At 42.1% G+C, this 26,242-nt stretch overlaps 1 protein-coding gene across 2 annotated transcripts in view; it reads left to right on the top strand.

The window, feature by feature from the left end:
• The window catches only part of LOC122816498 (rab11 family-interacting protein 3-like), a 1,372,586-nt gene that overhangs the window by 1,267,687 nt on the left and 78,657 nt on the right, over positions 1-26,242 (top strand). The gene's annotated exons all lie outside the window — the stretch shown is intronic.

The raw sequence follows: 26,242 nt of genomic DNA, 5'->3' as shown, positions 1-26,242 counted from the left end.
AACACATTTTGTTTGTAGTCACTAATAGCAGAAAACTAGTCTTATGTGAGGGCTTTTAATTATGGCCATGTAGTAAGATGTAATAAAGAGATATAATCTGGATGTGTCCATGAGAGACCAGCATGCTGCCCCTTCCCCCCCTATTTTCCTCCCCTGGAATACTTCCTGCAGACAACCCGTTTAGTTTTAAGTGGCTTTTCTCCCAACATATTTTTCTGAGCATGTTTTTAAAGTGCTTGCAGCATACCTTTTATTTCTTTCAGATTTATTGAATATGATCCTCCTTTTAGTTGCTCAGTGGAATGTTTGATAATGTCATGCCATCTAGTAACATTTAAAGAAGCTTTTTCAAACTACAGTCTTTATAGGTCTTTAGGTTTTTCTTCTACTTTCAAGTTCACTTCTCTCTCAACAGATAACTCTACCCAACCAGTGAATTAACCTCATCACTGTTTTTTTTCTCTTTGTGATATTAATCAGGTGTTGTTTAGTACCCTAAAATCTTATGCTACCTTTCTTCTTGATTTCCAATTTTCCTAGAGTATATGATAACGGTTCTTCTTCCTTTCTTAAACCTCAAGTTTTTCAGGTAGATTGCCTCAGCCTACATGACATTATTTCTATAGGTTTTCACTAAAGTCACTGCCTACATATATATACGTATTAATTATATAGTTTTCTGAGGTCAGCAGAGTGTTAAAATCATGCATACAGTCAGTATACCACTTTACCAAAGAGTTGGTTGATGGAGAAATGTTATATGAAGAACAGGGATTAACTACACTGAATGACTGCTTAAACAAACTGGTAAGTAGTCTCATTTGTGGCAGTTAATTTGTCACTGTTGTGGACATCAGCCCTGCGTTTCCAAATGTTAGCCAAACAGTTTACTTATGCTGTGCTGCCAAGGCCATAAGAAGGCTGAAACATGCATGTCCACAGCTAGTGGGGTTTGGCTTTATTGGCCTAAATTTGTTCATAAGAGACTTAAAAAGGAAAAAAAAAGTTGTGTGCATTCAGAACTGCCATATAGCTGAAACACCTGATGATGTCCTTAAGGGGTCGTTCGCATATATCCAATGTTACCTCTAATGCAAGAGGTTTGAGGGAATCACACAGTGGAAAATCTAGCTTGGCTGGTTTTTCTTTAATATTAGTGGTAGGGAATTCCCTCTTGGGACTTAATCACTACATTTTCTGTGGAGCTTATGCCTCTGGGTAGTGTCTAGGATCATTGTGGTTGCCTTTCAGTAGTTGATAGGCTGAGGCCAGTTTTCTAAACTCTTAAGTTGCTTTGTGTGTGTGTGTGTGTGTGTGTGTGTGTGTGTGTGTGTGTATTGTTGTGTCGCTTCAATAAAGTGTGCAGTGAATGTTGGATAGGCCTGATGGTGGATCATTAATAAATAATGTGTATTGCTGTGGTGCAACTACTGAACCTTGAAGGACTCCACATAAAAAAGAAGCAATGCTGTTACTCAGATAATTAACGAACCACTTTTGAACACTTTCACACAGTCCGCAGTACGTAGCACGTTTTGATCAGAACAGTGTGGTATTTGTTATCAGAAGCCCACTTAAGATCTGTAAAAGTTGCCTTGTTAATCGATGTTCCATACTTGAGAAGATTTATTTAGTTAAGGAATAAATAGCCCTAATGCTGCTGAATTTAGAATGGAAACAGTGCTGATTGTGCATAGAATGTCATGTTTGTAAATGTATTCCAGGATTTGATCATGTATTGTTTTCTGATATGTTTTGTAGATGGGCAGATAGTAGTGATTGAACTGATAATCATTTGTTTATGATGGGAAGAGACTTTAGGAAATATTCTTATTAAAACACCTAATTATATGGTTGCAAATGTAGTTTTAGGGGGTTTACATACAGAAGTGTAGTAGCTAATGAGGGGCGAAGGGGACAGCTGTCCTCGGCACAAGGTGTTAGGGGGGCAATTGTGAAGTGTAGTTCTTGCAGTCTTCTTTCTGTACCAGCATTTATGAAGGAAGTTCAGCAGATCAGTGCTTTGTGTGGGGTGAGCTGTAGCAAACCAATTGCTACAAATGTTGCAATTCCTTGCTACAATTAAAAAAAAAAAAAAAAAATGTTTTTGGCTTGCTGTTTTGCTCTTCCATTGAAGAGCTGGGGCCAGGAGGGGAGGGAGTGTATGTGGCTTGAAGAGCCAGCATAACAGAGTAGACCTTAGCTGGAGAAGGGAGGGGGCATGTATCTAGCTTGGAGAGGCAGTCAAACAGAGCAAACTTTTATTATTTATTTTTTTAATCCAAATATAGAGATGTGATGGTGGTGGTAAGGGTTGTATCTGTCTTGGAGTGGCAGTCTAGTGTATCAGACCTTGTTTCTTTTTTTTAACTCTTCATATGAACACCTGGGGAGCTGGGGTGCCAGATCGCACATTCCTGTGCACTAGAAGAACCAGCTATGCCTCTGTTCATGTATTATAGGGCAGCCCATTTTTAGAAAAGTTTGAAGCAACATATGTAAAGTCTTATTGTAGCTGTATTTAGTTTTTCAAGAAGCACAATATCTCCAAACGGTTTTTGCCTGATTGCTTTAAAGTAAAAGGAAGGGTTACGTAGCAATTTTTATAAAGGGTTTTTGGAGTGGGTAAACTGGTTTGTTACAATAGGAATTTAGTGGAACGAGAGACAAGAGATTGTACCTTGTACATGTTTGTGTGCACGGTATCTGAGGGTGATTTGGGAAAGATGTTGATGTCTGCTAGTGTCTTTTTCCAGAATGTTCTTTTGAGCACTGTTAAATATTCATAATTTAAACTATTGCAAAGGTACACATGCATTAATTAAAAAGAAAGTAAACCATAGTAGACTTCTATTCTTTATTTTCATGCATTGTACATTTTTTTTAGCAGTTGTCTGTCACTTCAGCATTACATAAATTGCAAAAACATGCGTAAATGGGCGTGCCTTCGTTGAAGGTTGAGTGTCGAGCTGGCACCTCAGTGTTCATGAAAATCTACTGCCATTCATTAGCAGACAAGAGTTCTGCTGTGGTGACCCCTAACTGGGAAAAGCCGAAAGACCAACAAAAAAACATTACCTCCGCTTCAAACTCACTCATCCTCCTGAACATTATTCTACTTGCATTGTTTCAACAAATTTGATTTATTTCTATGTGGTTTGCTCCTTCCTTTTTCTAAAGATCCACCTACATTTTTTTTCCTTTACAATATTCAATACTTCATTACAATTGATTTAGATTTTACTTTCTCCTTAATAGTAATTGCTTTTTTGGTAGCCAGTAGCATTAAACACAGTAAGGCCTTATTTCCTGGACAGTTCCAGATCCTATATCCTGACTCCAAAAAATTGTTTCCTTTGTTAAAATTCTTTGCTTCTCCACAGTTTCTGACAAAGTACTCTCTAGGAACTTTTTTTTAAATCTGCCAACTTGTTACATTCCCAAAAAGATGTTCCCATTTACCTGTCTTTCCAATTGCAGCTCCAATATTTTTCAAATACTTGAAGAAAAATTCTCTGGAATTTGCTTGGGCTATAAAAATACCTTTGCAAACACTTTCAAGCAAAACATCCTATGGCTTCTAGACTTTTATGCTTGCTTGTGAGTCATACAGATATCCTCCCATTATTAGTTTGTAATTTCCCTTTCCAGTTTTGCTTCCTAATCTTGTCTATCCTCCTGTGGTTGATTCTTATAATTATCATGCAGTATTTTATATGTCTTACCAATTATCCCCTTTTTAACAGCAGCTCCTCTTCTAGACTTAAAAACTCTACCCGATTTGGTCTTTCAGTTAGCACACCGCCATACCTTTCCCTTTCCTCTACTCTGTTATCAATCCCTGGAAGGGAGAGTAGCATCTATCTTTTAGTACAAACTCCTGCTAAGCCTCATCCCAATATTTTGTCTTTTTCTTATCTAGTTGTTTGCTCCCAATATCTTGGTTCATTTGCTAATTTTTGCCAGTAGATTCCACCACCCTTGCCTGTTTTTTGTACTCCTCCTTGCATTCAACTCTATTAATAAAGTTTCCTTTTTCCGTTCCTGTGTTGGTTTAGTTCCTAGGATACTCTCTCTTGACCTGTGAATATAATATTCTGTGCCGTGGTTGTTATTCTCCTTAAGGACCTGCATTTTTAATCCTTCTCTTGTCTTATTTCTGAAAACCCACCTCCCTGCATTTCATCATCATAATTATACCTTTCCATTTTGAATCTTCTGCTTGTGTTCTGTATATGAGCCTTAAGTTTGTAGCACTAAAGTATCTCATTAAATCAGGTAATCTTAAATCACCTTGTACTACAGATACAATCCACTTGTCTTGCTTAACTCTTGCCTTCTTTCCCTCCCCAAAGCATTCCTTCAACTCTTTATTAATTATCACCCATAACTTCTCTGGTTGATAAAAATATGCTTAACTTGTATGTAAAACTAAAGGAACTAAAATATTTTCACTGTTTGTATCTTAACTTTTCATATCCAGAGTAAAGAGCTTCCAGCTTCTCAATTTTTTATATTCTCTTTTGTTTAATTTCTTTCTACATATCCATAGCTGCCATAATAGAATCCCTTTTTTAAAAAAGTTTGTATTAGATTTTAACTAAACAAATTGATCATGACAGTTGTATTTAGAAATTTGTGAACAAGAAAAAAAACAATAATATGAACAAGGACAAACAAGGACAACTAGTTGTCTTTCCGATGCCAGAAACCACCACATCATGTACGCACTTAAGTCTCTCTACAACAAGTACAACTATGACCGTGTCATTGTCCATGTTGGTGTGAATGACTTCAGACATACCTCCCTGGACTATATGAAGAGAGACATTATTGAGCTGTCAGAATGTGTGTCCTAGGCAGGTGTGACCCTAGCTCTAAGCAGCATCCTACCTTTACCAAGAGTGATACCACAATACCAACAAAAAACAGACTTCAACAATTGGCTTAGTTTCTGGTGTCATTCCAAGGGGATACGGTATATGTCTGCCTGGGATGACTTGGTTGACAGGCCTCGATGCTTTATCAGAGATGGCCTCCACCTGTCACCCATGGGATTCCGGATGCTGGCCAAGGCTCTTGCCTCCCCCATTGTGCATTTTTTAGGCAATGTCCCAAAGAGAAATCTTCCAACATAAAAGATCTGTCAAAAAGCAAATTGAAGGTTGTGCTGCTTAACGCTAGGAGCCTTAACCTGAAAATGCATTCACTGGAGGCTGTCGTCGCACTGGAAGATGTCGACGTCTGTGCGGTCAAGGAAACTCAATTCAGGGTTGTGAAGAGTACACCTGCACATTCCGACCCCAAAATGAGGTTGGGAAGCCTAAGGGTGGTGGAGTCTCTGTCTTCTTAAGGACAGGTACACCTCCAGACTGCTTTGCTAGCATGATGCATTGGAACTACTCCAGGTGTAACTGACAGTTGGCAGGACACCCATGCAAGTTATAGCCAGCTATACACCCCCCCCCTCCATGACTCAGGACACCCACACCTCTTACTTGGATTTACTTGACTCCATCAAGGTACCCCCCCCCCAACACCCTGATTCTTGGTGACTTCAACTATCCTATCATAGACTGGGTGAACTATTCCTGCACTGATGCACTCACCCAACAATTCCTTGACTTCATCAGTTCTAACGCACTAGACGAGCTTGTCTCATGCCCCACAAGGGGAGATAACATTTTGGACTTGGTTCTTTCCTGGTGAGATCAGATCATTCATCTGTCTCAATCGAAGTTTCTATCCCACCCCCCCACTCCCAACTATAATCAGGCTGAAAAACTTCTCAAAAGCTGACTACAACCTCCTAAGGGAGGGTATCAGTAGCTTCATACCACCGCCCCCCTCAGAGGATCCAGACAACTATGCTGAACAGTACGCCAGTGAAGTATACAAGCACCTGAACAACTGCATGGACTCAGCCATACCCAATAGAACTAAAACCTGCTCGTCAGGGAAACACAAACATGCCTGTTGAACATCCTCTATCAATAGGCTTTACAACAAAAGGAAGAAACTGTTGTCCAAGGGTAAAAAGGAACAGATTCCAAATTAGAAAAACTTCCTCCTTAGCATCAACAAGAAAATTAGATCACTAATGAAAATCTCCAAAGCCAATTATGAGTCTAAACTAGCCTCTGAAACAAAGGGAAATCACAAAGTCTTCTTCATTTGCATCGGGAACCTCCATGGAAAAGCCCAGATTGGTTCTGATCCTGTTGACTTAGCCAGGCTGCTAGCAGATAAGTTAAGCATAAACTTCACCCCCTGTCCCCCCAAAGGCCCTTTCGACATCCCCGATACTTGTCCTGCACCTCACATCTCTGTAGATTGTGTTAAAGGCCTTATCCAAGACAAAGAACACAGCTTCCATTGGACCTGATAGTATCTCAGGCTGTATTCTGCACCGTCTCCAGCAAGAACTAGCTTTGCTATTGAGCACCCTATTTAACCACAACCGAAGTACAGACTTTATTCCACTGCCATTGTCATTCCCTTGCACAAAGGTGGTGCCCCTACTGACCCTGGAATATATCGCCCTATTAGCTTGACAAGTCTGGTCTGTAAAGCCATAGAGCGTGTTATTATGAATCTCATAAACAAGGGCGTAGGCAGTCTCCAAGCACTTGACCCCACCCATTTTGGATTTGTGAAGGGTGGATCTTGCCTGTTGAACCTGGTTGACTTCTTTGAGACAGTCACCAAGGCCCTGGTTGAGGGAAAGTCAGTGCATACAGCTAACCTTGACTTGGCCAAGGCCTTTGACACAATCCCTCACTCAGACATCATCAAAAAGCTAACGCAGCTTGGCGTAAATCCCTATCTCATCAGGTGGGTAGCAACTGGCTCACAGACAGGACCCACAAGGTCAAAATAGGCACCTCCACCTCTGATAGCAGACCTGTCACTAATGGAGTTCTCCAGGGATGTGTCCTGGGAACCCTACTGTTTGACATCTACTTCTCAGAGGTCCAGGCAAAGACAAAAGGCCTGTGGCTGACCAAATCTGTGGGCGACTGTAAGTTGGGTGTTGTAATTGACTCCCCAAACGATGTTAACATACTGCAAGAGGTTCTCCCAGCAACTAATGACTGGTGCCAAAGTCATGGCCTCAAGTTGAATGCAAAAAAATGTATCATCATACCATTCGGCAAAAACATGACCCCTACTGATTACCACATCAACTGCAACCCCTTAAGTACACAACCTGTGGTGAGAGACCTGGGTACGCAGGGTTGAAAACAAACTCACATTTGACCATCATATAGCATCGGTGGTCAAAAAAGCCTTTTACTTGGTTCACCTCATAAGTAAAGGGATTGCATCCAGGAAAAAAAAGGTTATTACCTGTATACTCTTCCCTCATTAGACCAATAGAGTATTACGCCCCATTTGGTATGTACCTCTCCAAACATCTGCACCAACTGGGAGGCCCACAGAAATACCTCACAAAGAGAATCCATGGCCTCCAACACTTGTCCTATGTAGATAGGCTCAAATCACTGTCCTCTGAATAGTACATATTGCTCAGGGCTGATCTGTCTCTCACCTACAAGGCAGTCTCAGACCCTGCCCTACTAGAGATGATCCACATTCGTTAGTCTTAACTCCTCATGCATTACCCGCTCGAAAGGTCTGAATGTAATATGCAACAACAACAAAACCTGCTAGTTTATCTCCCAGAGGCTGCCCCATCTCTGTAATAGACTTCCTATACACATCAAACAGAGTACCTTGCTGACCCTCTTCAAGAGCAACCTTGATGAGTGGATGGGAAACCACAGATTTGTCCAGGGGGTTCCACCTGTGTCCCTCATTGACAAGGGTGACAGGTTCTGACTTGAGGTTTCTTTTTTGGGGATAAACTCTTGGCTAGGCTTGCAAGGGCCTTAGGGCCATTAGCCTTATAACCTCCTATGATCCTTTGAGAGTGTCTACTAACAATAAAACATTCTCGGAAAATTCCTGTGCATTACAGTTGATATGACTATAGCTGTTTTTGTTTACCAGGTAGTTTCTTGAAATTTGTCCATGTATTATAGTAGGAGGCAATTCTAGTAGATCTTGATTTAATGGTGATAATTTCCAGATGACATACATTGGTTGCAATATTTGTGAATTCTTTGAAAGAGGGTGTAGCTTCATTCTTCTAATTCTCGGTTATAATTTTCCTTGCTATTGATAAAAATGGACCATAAAAGAGGGCATTTCATTCTTTTAACACAAACAGGAATAGGGGTATTAAAAAGAATTAATGACTTGTATAAAACAAAATTATCCCCAAATAAAGCCTGTAAAAAAGATTGTTATACCAATAAGGTGCAAGTACAACACAATCAAAGAACATGTGTTGCCAATCTGCTTTAAGCTCCTGTTTACATCTCCAACAAGTTTGCTTCTTTTTAAACATTAATTCACATTTTATGAAGTGTGAAGAAAGATCTATGCAAGAATTTCCAAGTAAAAAGTTTCCATCTAAGAGAAGAAATGTCTGTTTGGAAGGTATTAAAATTATTTTTTATCCTCTTCATCTGGAGGTCTGTTATTAATGTGAGTAAAATAGTTAGAATAATTGTCATTGCAACGTTTTGTTTCATTCCTCATCGCGCTATATAATTTGGATAAGAGGCTCTCCCAGTGCATTTTGTTGTATTAATAATAATAAAAACTCAATTAATTTTGGGATAAAATCTCTTAACCTTGGTTGCATTAACTTAATTTTACCTTCTACATATTGTCTGCAACATTGTACATCCAACCACATATATTTGCTTATGATATAATCAACAGAATGCAGTTTTTGATTATTTCTCACAATTCCTATTTTTTTCTCTGTAATTTACTCCTAACCTTTTCTAAGGATTCCATTTCCAATTCTTTTAACTCTATGACCCTATTAACTACTTCTAGGAGGGTTGGTTTAGACTATGATTTCCATTTTTGGCAACCACCAGAATTAAACTCAGCAAGGCCTTACTATGTCTAGGCAATTCCGATTCTGTATCACAGCTCACTAATAAAATTTCCTTTGTACACCAATTTGCTCACCCAGTATTTCTGACAGAGTAGTGTGCGGGGAATGTTTAAAGCCTGCCAACTCAAAACATTCCCAAACAATGTGCTCCCAATTATTTCTTTCTTCCTTCCCCATCACACCTCAAACATTTGTAATCTACATGAGAAAAAATTATTTGTAGTCTGCTTGGGGTATAAAGATGCCTTTGCAAACACTTGCAAGCAAAAATCCAATATTTTCTAGAGTTTGTTGCATATTTTAGAGACGTACATATATCCTCACATTGTTTCTTTATGAGTTGCTTATCCAGTCTCTCTTCCCAATCCTTTCTAACCTCCTTTGATTGATTCCAGTAGTTATCATGCAATATTGTATGTGCTCTGCGAATTACCCCTTTTTAAAAGCAACTACTGCTCTCGGTTCTGCTAAAAACTCTACCAGTGCTGATCTTTCACATAATGTCCCCCTATTCCTTTCAGTTTGCTTATACTTTTGATATCAGTCCTTGATAGGAGAAGACACTCTCTCGCCTTGAGTCCAAATGTATTCTTGGCCTCTTCCAATTCTATTATATTTCACTGTCTAATTATTTGCTCCCAATACCTTGGTTCCTTTGCCAGTTTTCAACAGCAAATCCCAGCCCTGTCTTGCCTATTCTCTGTACCCCTAATTGTAGTTTTGTCTATCAGCAGAATCTCCTTTCTCCATTCTCGTATTGGCATAGTTTTTAAAATACTTCCTGCTGCATTATGAATATAATGTTCAGTATGGTTATTGTTATTCTCCAAGGATCTGCATCCAAAATCCCAGTCTCTCTTTATTTCTTGAGATTCTCCCATTTCTTCGTCATCCCTTTCCAGTTTGAATTATAGCTTTCTGCTTGTGCTATGTATATGAGCCTTAACTTTGTAGCTCTGAAGTACCCCTTCAAATCAGGTAATTCCAAACCACGTTATTCTATTGGAAGGATCAACTTATCCCACTTGACTCTTGCCTTCTTCCCCTTCCAGATGAAATCCTTCTGCTCTTAACTGCTAATCAAAACTTCTTCTCTAGTTGATAAAAATATGCCTGACCTGAGTATATAACCAAAGGGACTAAAAATATTTTTACTGCTTGTATCTTGCTGTCCATATCCTTAAAACAGAGCCTCCAGTTTCTCAGTTTTGTATTTGTATTACCTTTTGTTTAGTCTCTTCCCAGATATCCTACTACATACCATACCACATATCATAGCTAGAGCTATGAGCACATTTGACTTATTTTTCCTGGAGATTACTGAAAGTTATGTCTTAACACCAAAGCTGGAGCTTGAACTGCTTTTTGCTGTACAGCTGCAGGATTCTTCCCTGCCAGTGTTTTCTCTTCACTTTTTGTGGTTGATTTGATTTTGTGTTCTCTTAATTTCTTTGCTTGCATCCAGGCAGTGCACTTAGTAGCCAGTAACTGAAATTTACCCCAAATAAATTTATTAGCTCTGTTTTCCATGTTTCTGTTTTCACACTGGAAGAGCTGAAGTTAAGCCATTACTCAGCCATTCTGCTGTCTAATGTAGTTTCCATCCAGTCTAGGCCAGTTATTGTATCGTTGAAGTAATATGTAAATTCTGACTTCTTACTACTGAATTTACATCTTGCATTACAAATATTGTTATATATTTCTTAATAAATCTACCCTTTTTTGTTATATTTTCTCTTCTATGTCTCCTGATACAGCCTCACTATTGCAAATCAGTTTCCATTCCCTGCCCATAAACAGTAATCCCTGTTGATAGCTTATTTCTTCCAACATTCCTGACAGTTTTACCTGGAATATAAATACATGCCAATGTAAACCTTCCCTGCCAATAAACCCTTACTACCACAAATCTACAATTATTGTCCTTTTTCCTGTCTTCTGTCACTATTAGAGATTCTTTAGCAGTCTGTATTATTACCCATTTTCATTTGTCCTTGATATTGTGATGAATGTCCACCACTAAATCTTCTGTCGAATTTGCATGCTGATTTCTCTCCAAATGTTTCTCCCTGCAAAATTGCTATTTGCACTCTACACTTCTTAATATAATTCAGTATTCTGTGCTTTTTTATGTTCTAACATTTTGTTATGATGATTACTAAAACAGTTTTTCAAAGTAAGAAACATCGTTATGAAATCATCACTTATGACATAGGCAGTCATCCATTTATTTAAATGAAAACAAACCATATTGGCGTACTTTTAGTTGCAAACATTATACATCACAAACCACATTGACATAAATTTAGTTGCAAACATTATACATCACTTGTAATCTGTCCAGTTATTGTCAGTCAGACATTACATAGCTCATTCAAGTCCTGCCTTGTTTTAGAACATGTTCCTCCTCTGCATGCATTGTTCCCACAATTCCCATTTTTTTCTTTGTAATTTGCTCCTACACTATTCTAAACACAATTCCAGTTATTTTGTCTCTGTTAATATATTCACTACCTCTAGTAAAGTTAATTTAGACTTTGATTTCCATTTTCTAATAATTGCTTTTTTTGCAGCCATCATAATTAGACTCACCAAGGCCTTATTTATGTCTAGGCAATTTTGATTCTATATCATAGCTCAAAAAAGTAATTTCCTTAGTTGCACCAATTTAGTCACCCATTCTCTCTGACAGAGCAGTCTGCAGGGGATCTTTGAAGTCTGCCAGCTCATTACAACCCCATCACACCTCCAATATTTTCTGTCTGCTTGAGGAAAAATTCTTTGTAATCTACTTGGATATAAAAATATGTATGTAAACACTTCCAAGCAAAGATCCTAGATCTTCTAGACGTTGTTGCATATTTGGGAGATATACATATATTCCCCCTTTGTTTCTTTGTGAATTGCTTATTCAGTTTGTCTTCCCAATCTTTTCTTACCTCCATTTATTGTTTTTTATAGTTATGTAATAATGTTATGTAGTCCTATCTCGCCTCCATTCTCGCCTCCATTATTACGTGTGGGTTCGGAGCCGATCCTCAGCTCCGACTCGGCCGCTTAGAAAGCCTGAAAACTTCTGATTGGCTCGTGGCTAATAGGTATCCCATGATACATGCACACATTCCCCAGATCTCGTTTGCCGCGTCTTCAGTCGGAAGCTTCTTTTGGTTGGCCGTGGCTAAGTGATTTAGTTCTTTATTATTCTGCTTGTTAGAAGTTTTTAACTTCGTGTGAAGTGCTTTTCTTATTGTTGAAGGCCTTATTGTGATACCAATTGTGTCAATTTAACTGGATTTGACTTTTCTGCTATAAAATTTTGGGCCTGTTGGCCTTTTTGTGTGTGTTCCCATGACTGTGTGCTTTTGACTAACCGTTTTACTTAGAGGTACTAGTCTGTTCCCTTTTCCTTTACACTAGGTTCGTTTAAGTTAGAGAACCTAGTAAAACTTCCCTTGATTGTTTGTTGTGAGAAGTAGGGCTAGATCTGTTTAAGTTAGAGGATCTAGTTCCTCTCTTGTTGAGTGAGTGTGTTGTTTTTTCTCTTCAGTCGCCTATATTGAGACTGCCATTATGTCTAAAGAACTTAAAGAGCATAAACAGTCAGGATTTAAAAAGTGTACTAAATGCTATCAAAAAATGTCAAATGATGGACAATAGCGTCTGTGTACTGTTTAGGGGCCGTACATCTTCAAGAGACTTGTCTGTTTTGCCATTCCTTTAATCCTAGAGTGCTCCAGAAATGGAAGAATAAGTTGATTCTAAAAGGCTTGTTATAACCTTCTTTCGAGGAAGACTTAGCCAGTTCGTTGTCCTCTGCTAGGTCGCATTCTTCTGGTAAAGATAAGGCAAGATCTCAAAAAGGCCTTATCCAGCCTCAACTTCCGTCTCTGAACCTCCACAGAAGTTACCTAAATCGGAGATGGCCACTGTCTCTTCGGCTCCATTGTCCTCAGAGCCGATCGAGATTCTGTACACGGACATTTTAGTATTAGCACCCAGTGCTTCGGTGCCGATCACTAGCAGTCCTCTTCAGAGCCGGTCTACAGACATTCCACTGGTCTCTCCTACTTTAAAATCACCTATATTGCAGAGAGCTAGGTCTCCAACACTGTCCTCCAGATCCTTCAGGAGCTTTTCTGAAGAAGACATCGAGAGAGTGATGCTCAGACCCCTTAAGTCATCGACCTTGCCAAAATTTTTATCAGCTCAGACCACTTCTATCTCGGAGCCGAGTCCTGTTACCGACCCTACTCTTTTTCCTCCTCCAACCCAGATTGGGCCTTTGGAGCTGATGCTATCAGTACCGACTATAGTGGTGTCCTCTGCTCCAGCACCCTAGGTGGTTGTCTCGGAGCCGAGCTCCGCTCCGACACCGTAGGCGCCATACAAAGTGTCTAGGGTCCGAAGCTCTTTGGTCGGCCTGAGGGGGGTACTTGGAACCAAACCTCTTCGGTGCCGAGTCTTCCTCTTGGTGCATTGGCCCGAGTGATCTCAGACCCTACATCGTTCTTGGAGCCAATTCCTTTGGAGCCATCAGCACCTATGCACTCCTTGGAGCCGGGGCGTCGCTCGGAGCTGGAGGAATCTGTTTTGTGAAGATGAGGAGCATGTTGGATAGTTCATCCGTACCATATAGGAGTACCGGTGCTATACTCCCTCAAGTGCCAGCTACGGTCTCGGCATCCTCTCTTCCCCAGGATGGTAGAGACTCACAGCCTCAGGACCCCTGTTTGGGTGGTCCCCGATCTTCCGAGACCTCCTCAGAAGGTCCGCTGAGGAGCCCCCTTGGAAGAGATCATGTAAGTGGAAGCATGTAGACTCCCCTGATGAGTCTGTCACATCTGACACTGACCTCGATAAGTCAGAGGGGTCCCCTAAGTCATCCTCTGAAGATGTCTCCTTTGCAGACATTTTGGAGATCCTCAGGCAGAGAGGCGGCTGGCCCACCGTTACCCTTTCCGATGAGGAGTCAGTGTACCTGAAGGCTTTTGGGTCTCAACCCTCAGCTTCGTGGGTGTCTCCTCCATTTGATGAATTACTAGATCTCGTGAGTCAGAAAGCGTGACAGACTCCTGATGCCATGGAACCGGTCCCCAGGAGGCCGAATAAATCTCTGTCTGCCCCTAAGGACAAAGAATGTTTATCTAATGGTTTACCTGTTGATGCCATGGTGGTGGCAGTGGCCACTAAGAAGGAGCTAGCAGAAACAACTTCTTCTATCCATCCACCTAATAAGGAATTCTGAACAATGGATAGGTACAGGAAGCGTATCTTCTCTTCAGCGGCTTTTACACTCTGATCTCTGAACTATCAGTCACATTTTACGAGACTTCAGAGAGATCTCCTAAAGGAGTTAGGAGATACTCTTCAGGGTGCCTCGACTGAAGCAGTCTCATCTACAGTGTCAGCTCAGCTGGCTACCCTCACATCTATTGTTAACTCCTCCATGCGGCTGATCTCATATGCAGCTGATGGTGTGAGTAGGGTGGTGGGTTCAGGAGTCTCATTAAGGAGATATTCCTGGATGCGTCTATGCAACTTTGCTGAGCCTTTCAAGTCTACATTCATCAATTATCCCGTAGACGGATCCTCTCTTTTTGGACCCAAGGTGAAAGATACCCTTGCCAGGTGTGAGCAGGAAGGAAAGACTCTCTCTGCCATGGGAGTCCGTTTTACCGTTCCTTCTAGACCTTACCCTAAAGGTCAGAAGAGCAGCAAAATGTGGTTCAAGAAATCAGAGACCTTTCCAGGACACTTTCCAGGACACACAAGGTGATTCCCCCTTCAGAGGCAGGGGAGGAGGAAATAATGGTAGACGTCGCCCTAGAGGCAGGGGAGGCCTACAAAATCAGGGAGATTGCGATTCCTTTCGTGACCGTCCCTATCAGCACTCCTGATGTGAAACCTGACTGTGCATCTCTGGAGCCGGTCGGAGGTCGCCTGTCCTTGTACCCAGAAGCCTGGCTAAATCCAACTCGAGACAAGTGGGTGCAAGACATTATCACCAGAGGTTACTCTATACCCTTTTCCCTTCCACCATGCCCTCCCTAAAGGATCCCAGATGTACCACCCAATCACAGGGATCAAGCGGCTTTAGAGATAAAAAAGCTGCTATTAAAAAGAGTCATCCAAAAGTCCCAGCAGACCAGACAGGATTCGGAACATACTCCAGGTTCTTTTTAGTTCCAAAAAGAACAGGAGACTGGAGACCTATCCTAGATCTCAGCAGGTTAAATGAGTTTGTAAAGAAGTCCAAGTTCTGAATGGTCAGTCTACAATCCATACTCCCTCTATTAGGGAGAGAAAGCTGGATGTGCTCATTAGATTTCCAGGATGCCTACTGCCACATAATGATGGACAAAGCATCAAGGAGCTACCTATGCTTCCGGCTGGGAGCCAATCATTACCAGTTCCGGGCGCTGCCCTTTGGTCTCACCACAGCCCTCTGGGTGTTCAAGTGCATGGCAGTAGTCACAGCTCATTTGAGACGTCAGGGAATCCATGTCTTTCCATATCTGGACAATTGGTTCCTGACCGCCACCACCAGGCATCGCCTAGTTCAATCGAGAGATTCCACAATCAAGCTCTGTTCCCAGTTGGGAATATCGATAAACTGGGAAAAATCCTTTACTTTGCCCACTAGGCCTATAACTTTTATAGGAGCAAACATAGACACGGTCGCTATGACAGCCAGACTACCTACCGACAGAATACAGAATCTTGTGCAACAAATTTACAGGATAATTCCCCTTCAAAGAGTCAAAGCGAAGGTGGTGTTGCAGCTTCTCGGAACTATGGCGTCAACCATAACCAAGGTACTTTTAGCAAGACTACATATGAGAATACTCCAATGGCTCCTGTCATCCCAGTGGTCGTTTCAGCAGTTGCCTCTACATCATCAGATCCTGATTACAGATTCTTGCAAAAAGGACCTACACTGGTGGATTCAACCCGGTCATCTTACCACAGGGACTCCCTTTGTACCGCACCAACCCGTTGCCACTGTGACCATGGATGCCTCTCATTGTGGGGGGGGGGGGCATTATCTTGGCAGGACTGTCCAAGACGCATGGCAAGAGCAGGAGACCCATCTGCATATCAGTGTCCTAGAGATGAGGGTGGTGCTTCTAGCATTGCAAGCACTTCACAACTTTCTCCCTCTAGGGACGATAGCTATCCAGACCGACAACATGTCTGTTGTCTGGTATCTAAGCAAACAAGGGGGGACCAGATCATACCCCTTATGTCGAGAGGCCTTGCGAGTTTGGAATTGAGTGATTTCTTCCCAACGCTTTCTCATTGCAACGCACATCCTGGGGACTTCCAACGTAATAGCGGACAAGCTAAGCAGGGCAATATTGTTACCTCACCAATGGTCCTTGAACCAGAAAGTAGCCAGTATGATCTTTCAAAAGTGGGGACAACCCTGCTGCGACCTATTTGCCAGTCTCATCAACACCAAATGCAGCACCTTTTTCTCTTTCATCCCCCCTCCAGGCTAGTCTCCAAGAGATGCACTAGTCCACAATTGGCCCCCGGGACTACTTTATGCTTTTCTCCTTTTCCACTCATCCCCAAGGTCATACAGAAAGCAATGCTGTTGGAAAGCAAGATGATCCTCATAACTCCTTACTGGCCTCGTCAGATTTGGTTCCCTTTTCTCGGGCCTCATCTGTTGGACTGCCCATGGACTCTGGACCCAGTGCCAGACCTCCTGACACACGTCAGTTTCTCCTCACCCCAGTCTCCACACTCTCAAACTGACAGCATGGCTGCTCCAGTTCTGTCACTAGTCAGGCTTCATGATTTGTCTCCAGCTGTAACTCATATTATTACCTCTTCTCACAAGCCTTCGAGATTTTTCATATGGGCAAACAGTAGAGAAGTTGATCCATTTACAGCTCCCATTACTATTGTTCTAGAGTTTCTTTCAGAACTCTTTCACTGGAAGAAAACCAAGGTTCAGCGGCTGCTACACACCGAGTTCAACTAGCAGCAATATCTAATTTTCATGTGGGGATTAATGATTCCAGTCTTATGTCTGTCAAACTGTGCAAATCCTTTTTTAAGGGTCCCATGATGTTAAGACCTCCTGTGCAAGACGCCGTTCCTCCTTGGGACCTGAATCTAGTTCTGCCTAGACTTACTCTGCCGCCCTTTGAACCAGCCAATAGTTGTCAGTTGAAATTTCTGCCTTAGAAGACTCTTTTTCTGGTAGCAATAACCTCAGCCAGGCGAGTTTCTGAATTACAGGCTGTATCTATTAAACCTCCATATTTAATTTTTCACAAAGATAGGGTCTCTCTCCAGACCAACCTTTCTTTTATTCCTAAAGTCTGTTCTCAGTTTCACTTAAACCAAACAATTGAATTGCCAGTGTTCTTCCCTAATCACTCCAATAAAGTAGAGTATACATTCCACCAACTGGATGTGCACAGGCAACTACGTTTCTATATCCACCGGACCAAAGAATTTAGAAAATCAGAACAGCTGTTTATTTCCTTTGCTGAGGCGAGAATGGGCTTGCCAGTTTCCAAGGTTACACTTTCGAACTGGATCTCTAGTTGTATTTCCTTTATTTACAGTTCTCAAGGAAAGGAGTTACCCTTTAAAGTCAAAGCGCATTCCACCAGGTCCTTTTTTACTTCTGCTGCTTTCCAAGCCAGGACACCTATTGATAGTGTTTGTGCAGCAGCAACATGGGCTACCCTTCATACCTTCATTTCTCATTATAAATTGGATTTAACGTCCAGGGGTAGAGCTTCATTTGGTTCCACGGTACTCAGGAGTATCTTCCAGTGAGCCACCCATTTAGGATGCTAGGGACGCTGTTCCACATGTAATAATGGAGGTGAGAATAGGACTACATAACATAAAGAAGTTATATACTCACCATAACGTTCCATGTATGTAGTCCATCTCGTGCACATTATTACGAACCCACCCACCAGCCCCCTTCCTGGAGGATCTGGATACAGTTTCTTCCTTTTCTACAGTGGTTTTTGCCACAAGGGTGCCTTTTATTACAGTTTATTCTTCCGGACCTTTTTCCTTTTTCCTGTCTTATTCTGGTAGACTAGTAGCAAACAAGATCTGGGGAATGTGCTCATGCATCATGGGATACCTATTAGCCACGAGCCAATCAGAAGTTTTCAGGCTTTCTAAGTGGCCGAGTCAGAGGCGAGGATCAGCTCCGAACCCACATGTAATAATGTTCGGCGAGATGGACTACATACATGGAACGTTATGGTGAGTACATAACTTCTTTTTTTGTATACTCTACTAATTAATCCCTTTTTAACAGCAGCTTCTATTCTAGGTGTTTTGCTTAGGATCCCCCTATTTCTGTTTGCCTGTACTCTGATATCAATCCCTGAAAGCGGGGGCAGTCTCTAACCTGCAGTCCATATAAATTCTTTGCCTGTTTCGATTGTATTACTTTTTACTCTGTAACTATTTACTCCTAATACCTTAGTTCTTTTGCCAGTTTTCTCCAATAAATTCCAGCCCCTCTTGCCTTTTGTCTGTATCTCTAATTGCATTCATCCCTATAGGCAGAATCTCCTTTCTCCATTCTCATGTCAAATTAGTTCTTAGACTACTTTTTGCTACTTTATGAATGTAATATTCTGTATGGTTATTGTCATTCTCCTTAAGGATCTGAATCCAGAATCCCAGTTTCTCCTTATTTTTTGAGTTCCCTCCCTGTTTCATCATCACCCCTTTCCACTTTGAGTTATAGGTTTCTGCTTGTGCTATGGTAGGAGCCTTAACTGTGTAGCTTTGAAATATCCTTCCAAACTGGGTAATCCCAAACCGCCTTGTTCAGTTCGAAGAATCAGTTATCCTACTTGACTCTTGTTGTCTTCTCCTCCCAGATAAAATGCTTCAGCTCTTTATTGCTATCCACAACTTATCCTCTGGTTGATAAAAAAATATGCCCAACCTATGTATAAAACTAAAAGGACCAAAACATTTTAACTGCTTTTGTCTTGCTAGCCACATCCATGTAACAGAGCTTCCAGTTTCTCAGTTTTTGTATAATCTTTTGTTTAGTCTCTTCCCACATATTCTAAGCTGCCACACCAGAATCCTTTTTAATCCATACTCCTAAGTACTTCATTTTATTGTGTCCCCGTAAGTATGGATATTTCTGAACTAATTTGTTTGTGGGTATATAATTTACAGTTATTGCCTTTGTTTTAGTTTCATTAATTTTGTATCCCAAAAAGATTTGAAACTGCGTGAAAATGTTCCACAACAGTGAAATGTCCTTTTTTGTTTTTATAAGGTATGAAATATCTGCAAATAGAGCCAGCTTTTCTTGACTACCATACCAATTATATCCTTGAATGTCTGAGTCTCTTATTTATTTTTTTGCCAGTTGTTCTAAATGTAGATAACAAAGGGGAAAGAGGACATACCTGCCTGGTTTCTCTGCTCAAACAAAAATTATCAGAGAGGATCCCACCCACTTTACTTTTTGCCTCCAATCTAATCAACCTTATCATTTTATAAGGGAATGCAAATGCTTCCATTGCCCTGCTTATGAAATTCCCAGCTCACTCTGTCAAATGCTTTCTCTGCATTAAGACCCACCAACAACAGTGGTATTTTCTTACATTCAGCTTTACTCTGGGTCATCAGTATTCTGTTAATGTCAGATGTTTGCCTCCCCTCCACAAAACCACATTGATCCATATTTATCAATTTTGGCATCACTTTTGCCGTTCTTTTAGCCATTATAGACATAAACACTTTAAAATCATGGTTTAGAATTGAAATGGGCCGGTATGAAGCTGGATCTGATGGGTATTTACCATTTTTAGGTGGTTTTCCTCCTCTTAAAATAGTGTTAAAACCTTCAAGATCTTTATAAGTTTTATTCCCTCCTACCTTCCAAACTTCCACAGGAATACCATCTATTCCCGAGGACTTTCCTGTGGATTGGTTGTATATCACCATGTTTATCTCATCTCCTCCTATCCTTTTAGTAATTGATCCTCATCTACCTTTAAGCTTGGCATATTTAATTCTTCCATAAACGTTTCCTTTTGTACTTTTTCTTGATGTCAGTATTTCTCAGCTTTATACAGACTTTCATAACATTTCCAAAATATGTCTAGTACCTCTACAGGATCTCTTATTACCTTCCTTCGTATAGGCTTCCAACCCTTTCTACTTTCTGTTGCTGGAGTCATTGCACTAAAAGTTTTTGTGCTCTGGCATTATTATCAGAAACCGTTGCTTAACAGCAATCTTTCTAAACTCATGCATATTGTCGAGGTAATCCTTTTCTCCTTAGCATTCTACAATTGCTCCTCTTCTTGTTTTGTGAGATTACTCCTATTCTGCAATAATGTAACATTTGTCAGTCCCTCTAAATAATTCTTGTTACTTCTTAACATATCTCTTTTACTTTTATTTCCACCCTAATTTTAAACTTCACTTTAATTTTACCCCAATCCCTAGCTGTATTTTCAGAAGAAATTTTTTTTATTCTGTAATAACTCCTGAAGAATTTCCACTACCCATTACTTAGATTCCTCTCTTTTCAACAGATAGGTGGGAAAGTGCCAGTGTCTCATTTTTATTTTAGGTGGTATTGGCACATGATCTGAAATAGTTATTGGTTGCATATCAAAACTTCCAATTAAATGCACATGTTCCTGTCAAATGTAAGTTTTGTCTAGCTTAGTCCAGTTTTTGTATCTTGGGGAGTAATATGTAAATTCACTCCAAACTCCTACTGCAGAATTCACATCTTTTGTGACCAATTCAAATTCCAGTCCCCACGTATAAGTAATATTCACTGCTGAAAACTGATTTTCTCCCAGAATTTTCTAAAGCTCCATTATACCAGTTTTAAGTGGAATATAAGTACATGCCAGTGTAATCCTCCTACCTTGCAAGTAGCCCCTTAGTACTACAAATCTACCATTATTATTTTGATCCTCTTCTATCACTGTTGGAGCTCTTGCAATTAATACAAGTACTCCTCTTTTCCTTTGTCCCAGGTATTCTGCTGAATAACCGTCCTGAAAACCTTTCTTTATCAAATTCACATGTTCATTTTTTTTATAAATGTGTCTCTTGTAGCAGCTATTTGCAATGCACATTTTTAATGTAGTTCACAACTCTTTCTTTTTTCTATACATCTGTGATACAAATAACATTTAAAGATCATATAGAAAGCATCCGCGGTGGTGCAGCGGTAGCATTGTCGCCTCACAGCAAGATGTTCTCCCGTTTGATTCTCGGCTGGCGCACCTTCTGTGTGGAGTCTGCATGTCCTCCCCATGGTCGAGTGGCATTCGAAAGACATGCATGAATGGGCGTGCCTTCATTGAAGGTTGGGCATCGAGCTGGCACCTCGAACCGTGAAAATCTACTGCCAATCATTAGCAGACTGGAGTTCCGCTGCGGCGACCCCTAACTGGGAAAAGCCGAAAGAACAACAACATAGAAAGCATCATTATCTTAAAAAGTTATTTCACCTTTTATTTGTAACAGCTTTTTTTGTTAAGTATCTACTTCCAGCTTTTGTGTTACATGCACACAGTAATGTTGGGCAGGTTGATCTTTTATACATTTATTTCTTGCCATATCCATTTGAGCCAATATCACATCTTACAGAACTTTTTGTTTTATTGAAAGCCCTCAAACAAAAAACAAACAAAAAAAATAAACCCCTAAAACTTGGTACTTAATGCTAACACACAAAACTATGTACATCTTCAAATACTGAAGTTTTACCGTCCTAATAGGAACAATTGTCTTAAACAGCCACACTTACAGTCTTGGGTAAACCCAAAAGGAAGGTTATCCATACTAAGATGCATGGTACATTGTATGCTTATGCTTAGTGTGGTCTAGTTTTGTCTTATTTTTACTGCTCTCCCAGAATGGGAAAACATGTGAATGCTTTCAAATAACATATCAGATGATGATGATGATGATGATGATCTCATTTGATCTTCAACCTAAAGGACCCGAATCCGGCCACGGATCTGACTCGGCCACATACTTCACTTCGGATTCAGCTTCGGATCCAAGCTGCTCTCCTACCCACAATGCCTCTTTCTCCCTTCTCCCCTCAGATCGCATTTGCCACTCAATAGAACAGCAGTGTGGCTCAGTTCCAAGCTCCATTTAACTGTAAGAAGTTAAAATGTTTTGGTCTTTCACTATCCTTTTTTTTCTTCTTTGTGAGTATCTTTCTGTCTTATCTTTCCTTTACTCTACCTTATCCCTGTGCACTCAGCTTCAGTTAAAAAAAAAAAAAAAAACTCTCTCTCCTCTGTCTTTCTTCTTGTCACATGGTGAGTGAGTGTGGTGTGTTTGTGTTCCTGCTGCCGTGGCTGAAACCCCCAAGCCAGGCTTCATGAAATGTGCAGTGTGTGGCCATAAGCTTCCCCCTTCTGATGACCACACTCTGTGTGTTATCTGCCTGGGTGTTTCTCACTTGGACCTCTTTTGCTCAATCTGCATGGGCTTCTACCCTCATGCCTTGATCGACAGGAGGAACAAGTTGATTCTTATGGGAGTTCTTCCTTCTGAGGCCTGTACTTCTTCCTTCACCCTGGCTTCTGAGACTCAACCTCCCACCAAGAAGTTCGGGGATGGGGATAAGGCCCACTCCAAGGAGCGGGATTGGCCTAGAAAGCGGTACCCTGACCACTGGTTCTAGGTACCTCGACACTGACCGTTGCCCTGAGTGGTTCGGCTCCGACATTTTCAGAGCCAACTGACTCACTGATCCGTAGCCTCAGCATCAGATCTGAAGGGATGGCATTGACTTTGATGTTTTTGGAGTTGTCCCTTCCGCTCGGAGTTTCGGCACCAGAACATTTGAGTCTGGTTCCCCCCTCGGCACAGGAGGTGGCGGATCCGGTCCTAGTCATCTCTGCTTTGAGAAGTCGTTTGCCTTCTGTCTTTGATGTGGTGGAGAGGGTCCACTCAGCTTCTTCGAGACCCTTGACACTATCCTCTGAGTCAGTTCTGGCTCCCTCTTTTTCTGGGCCAGATTCTGCCATCCTGCCCCTTCAGGGGCAGCCTGTTGCTGCTTTGCCCCAGGAGGTTTTCCCCGGGAACTCCCCAAAGTTTGAGTCCTTCCTGGAAATTCCCCCTGAGGAGCCACCTTGGACAAACACGTGCGAGAGGAGGCAGTTGGACTCCCTGCCAGAGTCCCTTACGGAAGATACTGACTTGGAGAAAGAGGATGGTTCTCCCCCATGTTACATCCGGATAATGTCTTCTTTGGAGACATCATGGAAATCCTGCTTCAACGCGGAGGGTGGTCTACCCAAAAGCCCAACCCAGATGAATCTGTGTTCCTGGAGGCGTTTGGCACAGGACCCTCTATCTCCTGGGTGTCCCCTCCCATGGATCCCCTTGTGGATTTAATTTCATCTAGGGTATGGAAGGAAAAAGATATGGTTGATCCATTCCCCAAGCAGCTGGGCAAAGTACTTAGAGCTCCCTGAGATAGGCAGCATTAGTCGAAGGGATCCCTGGTCGATGCCATGGTGGTTGCAGGGGCCACCAAGAAAGATCTCACTCAGGAGAGCTCTACACTTCATCCTCCAGACAGGGAGTGTCGAGCTATGGACTGTTTCAGGAAGTGGGTTTGCGCTTCAGCTACATTTGCCTTACGTGCACTGAACTATATGGCACACGTTATCAGACTTCAATGGGACCTGGTCAGAGAGGTCGCTGAGTCTGCCCCAGGGTCCATGTTGGCAGACGAGAAAAAGGTGTTCTCCCGTATGGTCACCCTCACCTGAGTATCGAATACTTCCATGAGGCTCCTGTCACATGCTATCAAAGGTGCCTCTAGGGCTGCCGGGACAGGTGTAGCCATCAGGCATGACGCCTAGCTCTGGCTTTGTGTGTTCTCAAAGCCCTTCAAGGCGTCATTTACCAATGCCCCTTAGGACGATACCACTCTTTTTGATAAGACTGTTCGACACACCTTGGTCCAGAGCAAAAAGGACGGGAAGGCTTTGTCTGCCATCGGGATCCACTTCTCCACCCTGCAGCAATCCTTCTCTGGGAATCAGCATGGGATGAAGAAGATATGTGGTTCCAGAAATCTCAAAGTTCTTCCCATGATGCTCAGGATTCACCTTTCCCCAGAGGCAGAGGGGAATATAACAGATGCCACCCTCGTGGCAGTGGATGTCCAAGGAAACAACCGTCTCGGGATCCCTTCCCAGACAGACCCTCACAGCAGCCCCAAAGGGTTGCCTGACTGCTCATCTCTGGAGGCAGTCAGGGGGATGCCTCTCTCTGCACCAAACAGCCTGGGAGTCCATCATTGACAATTGTTGGGTTTTACATACAATATCCAAAGGGTTTTCCTGTCCCCTTTCTTCAACTCCCAGTCCCTTCCAAACCCCTCCCCGGTGTCCCACCTATGCAACGGGAGCAGGCAGCCTTAGAACTTTCCAGGCTGCTGAAAAAAACGAATCATCCAGCCCCCCCCGACCAGTCCAGATCAGACATCTATTCCAGGTTCTTTTTAGTGCCAAAGAAAACGGGCGACTTAAGACCCATTCTGCATCTTTCAACTGTGAACCTGTCGGTTGCCAAGGTGAAATTCCGGATGGTCACCCTTCAGTCCATAAATGACTGTATGTGCTTGGTGGTTTCAGGTCTTCCGCTACCTGGATGATTGGCTCCTTTCCACTCCCTCCATTTATCGACTGTCAAGCCAGGGATGATCTTCTTCATACTGCTCATTACTTTGGCATAACCATAAATCTCAAATTTCAATGGCACCAATGCAGGTTCTCGATTTCATTGGAGCCTACATAGATGCTATCCAGGGCAAGGTGTTTCTGCCTCAGACTACTATCTGTCTGACATCATGTCAGTTGCATCTTTCAAGCCAAACATCCCCCAGCTGATTCAGTTCTTTGGGCGTAGGGGTCCATGGCAGCTACGATCACTCTCATTCCAGTGGCACGCTTTCATATGAGAGTTCTTCAATGGACTGTGGCCATTCAGTGGTCCTTGTTAGACCTTCCCTTATCTCATCTGGTTTGATTGTCACGTGTTTGCAAAGAGTCTCTTCTTTGGTGGCTTCAGTCTCTGGACCTCCTTCAGGGTTGTCTGTTTGTTCTTCCCTCCCCCACAACCACTGTGACCACAAATGCCTCTCTACTCTGGTTGGGGGGGGCAGTGCATAGGAAGGACGGTCCAAGGCACCTGCTCTTCCCTGGAGACCAATATGCATATCCATGTCCTGGAGATGAGGGCAGTTCTTCTGGCATTGCAAGTGCTACATGCTTGTCTTCCTCTGGGTACTATTGCCATACAGACGAACAGTATATCAGTAGTCTGGTACATCAACAAACAGGAGTGACCAGATCTTATCCCCTTTGTCGTGAAGCCATGAGATTGTGGAGTGGCCAGTCTCCACTGGCCATTTTCTGGTGGCAATGCACATTTTGGGGAGGTCCGACATTCTAGCGGACAGGCTCAACAGGTCTATTCTGCTGCCTTACTAGTGGTCTCTGAATCCTTCAGTAGTGTAACGGATCTTTACAAAGTGGGGTCAGCCTTGCTGCAATCTCTTCACCTCTGCTTCCATTGCAAAGTGCAGCAAATATTTTGCTCTGAGCCTCCCCTCCGGGAGAGCCCCCCCAAAGACACTGCATTTCATGCTTGGCCCTCTGGTCTACTGCATGCTTACTCTACGCTTCCTCTAATATCCAATTTCATTCAGAAAGCTTGGTGGCTGGGGTGCTCAGTGATCCTCATTGCCCCTTTATGGCCTTGCCATGTTTGGTTCCTCTCTCTGTGGTCTCATGCAATGTGTACACCTTGGACACTAGATCCAATTCCGGATCTGATCACACATCCCTCCAGGTTCCCATACACAGACTTAGTCAGCCTGAAGCTAATGGTTTGGCTTCTACAGTTCCCATGGTAGTGAAGACTCCCGGGCTGTCTTCTCCTGTCAAGAAGATCTTGGTAACTTCTCACAAATCTTCTACAAAGAAGGTTTATTCGAGTAAATGGAAGCATTTCTCGATCTGGGCCTTTCAGCATGACCTGGATCCTTTCACTGCGCCAGTTCTGGCCATTTTAGAGGTTTTGGTGAATATTTTTAATCATGGCGCTAGCTTCTCTACAGTTAAGGTACAATTGTCAGCAATTTCTAACTTTCTCATAAGCGAGAATTTAGCTTCTTTGGTTTCTTCAAAGCTTTGTAAGGGCTTTTTGAAAGGTACCTTCCTCCTCAGGCTTCCAGTTAAG

Source organism: Protopterus annectens, chromosome 12.part0, assembly GCF_019279795.1.
Source record: "Protopterus annectens isolate FY-2018-M chromosome 12.part0, PAN1.0, whole genome shotgun sequence".
NCBI classification, from domain to species: Eukaryota; Metazoa; Chordata; order Ceratodontiformes; family Protopteridae; genus Protopterus; species Protopterus annectens.
The sequence above is the reverse complement of the archived record's forward strand: the minus strand, read 5'-3'. Positions and strand labels throughout refer to the sequence as shown.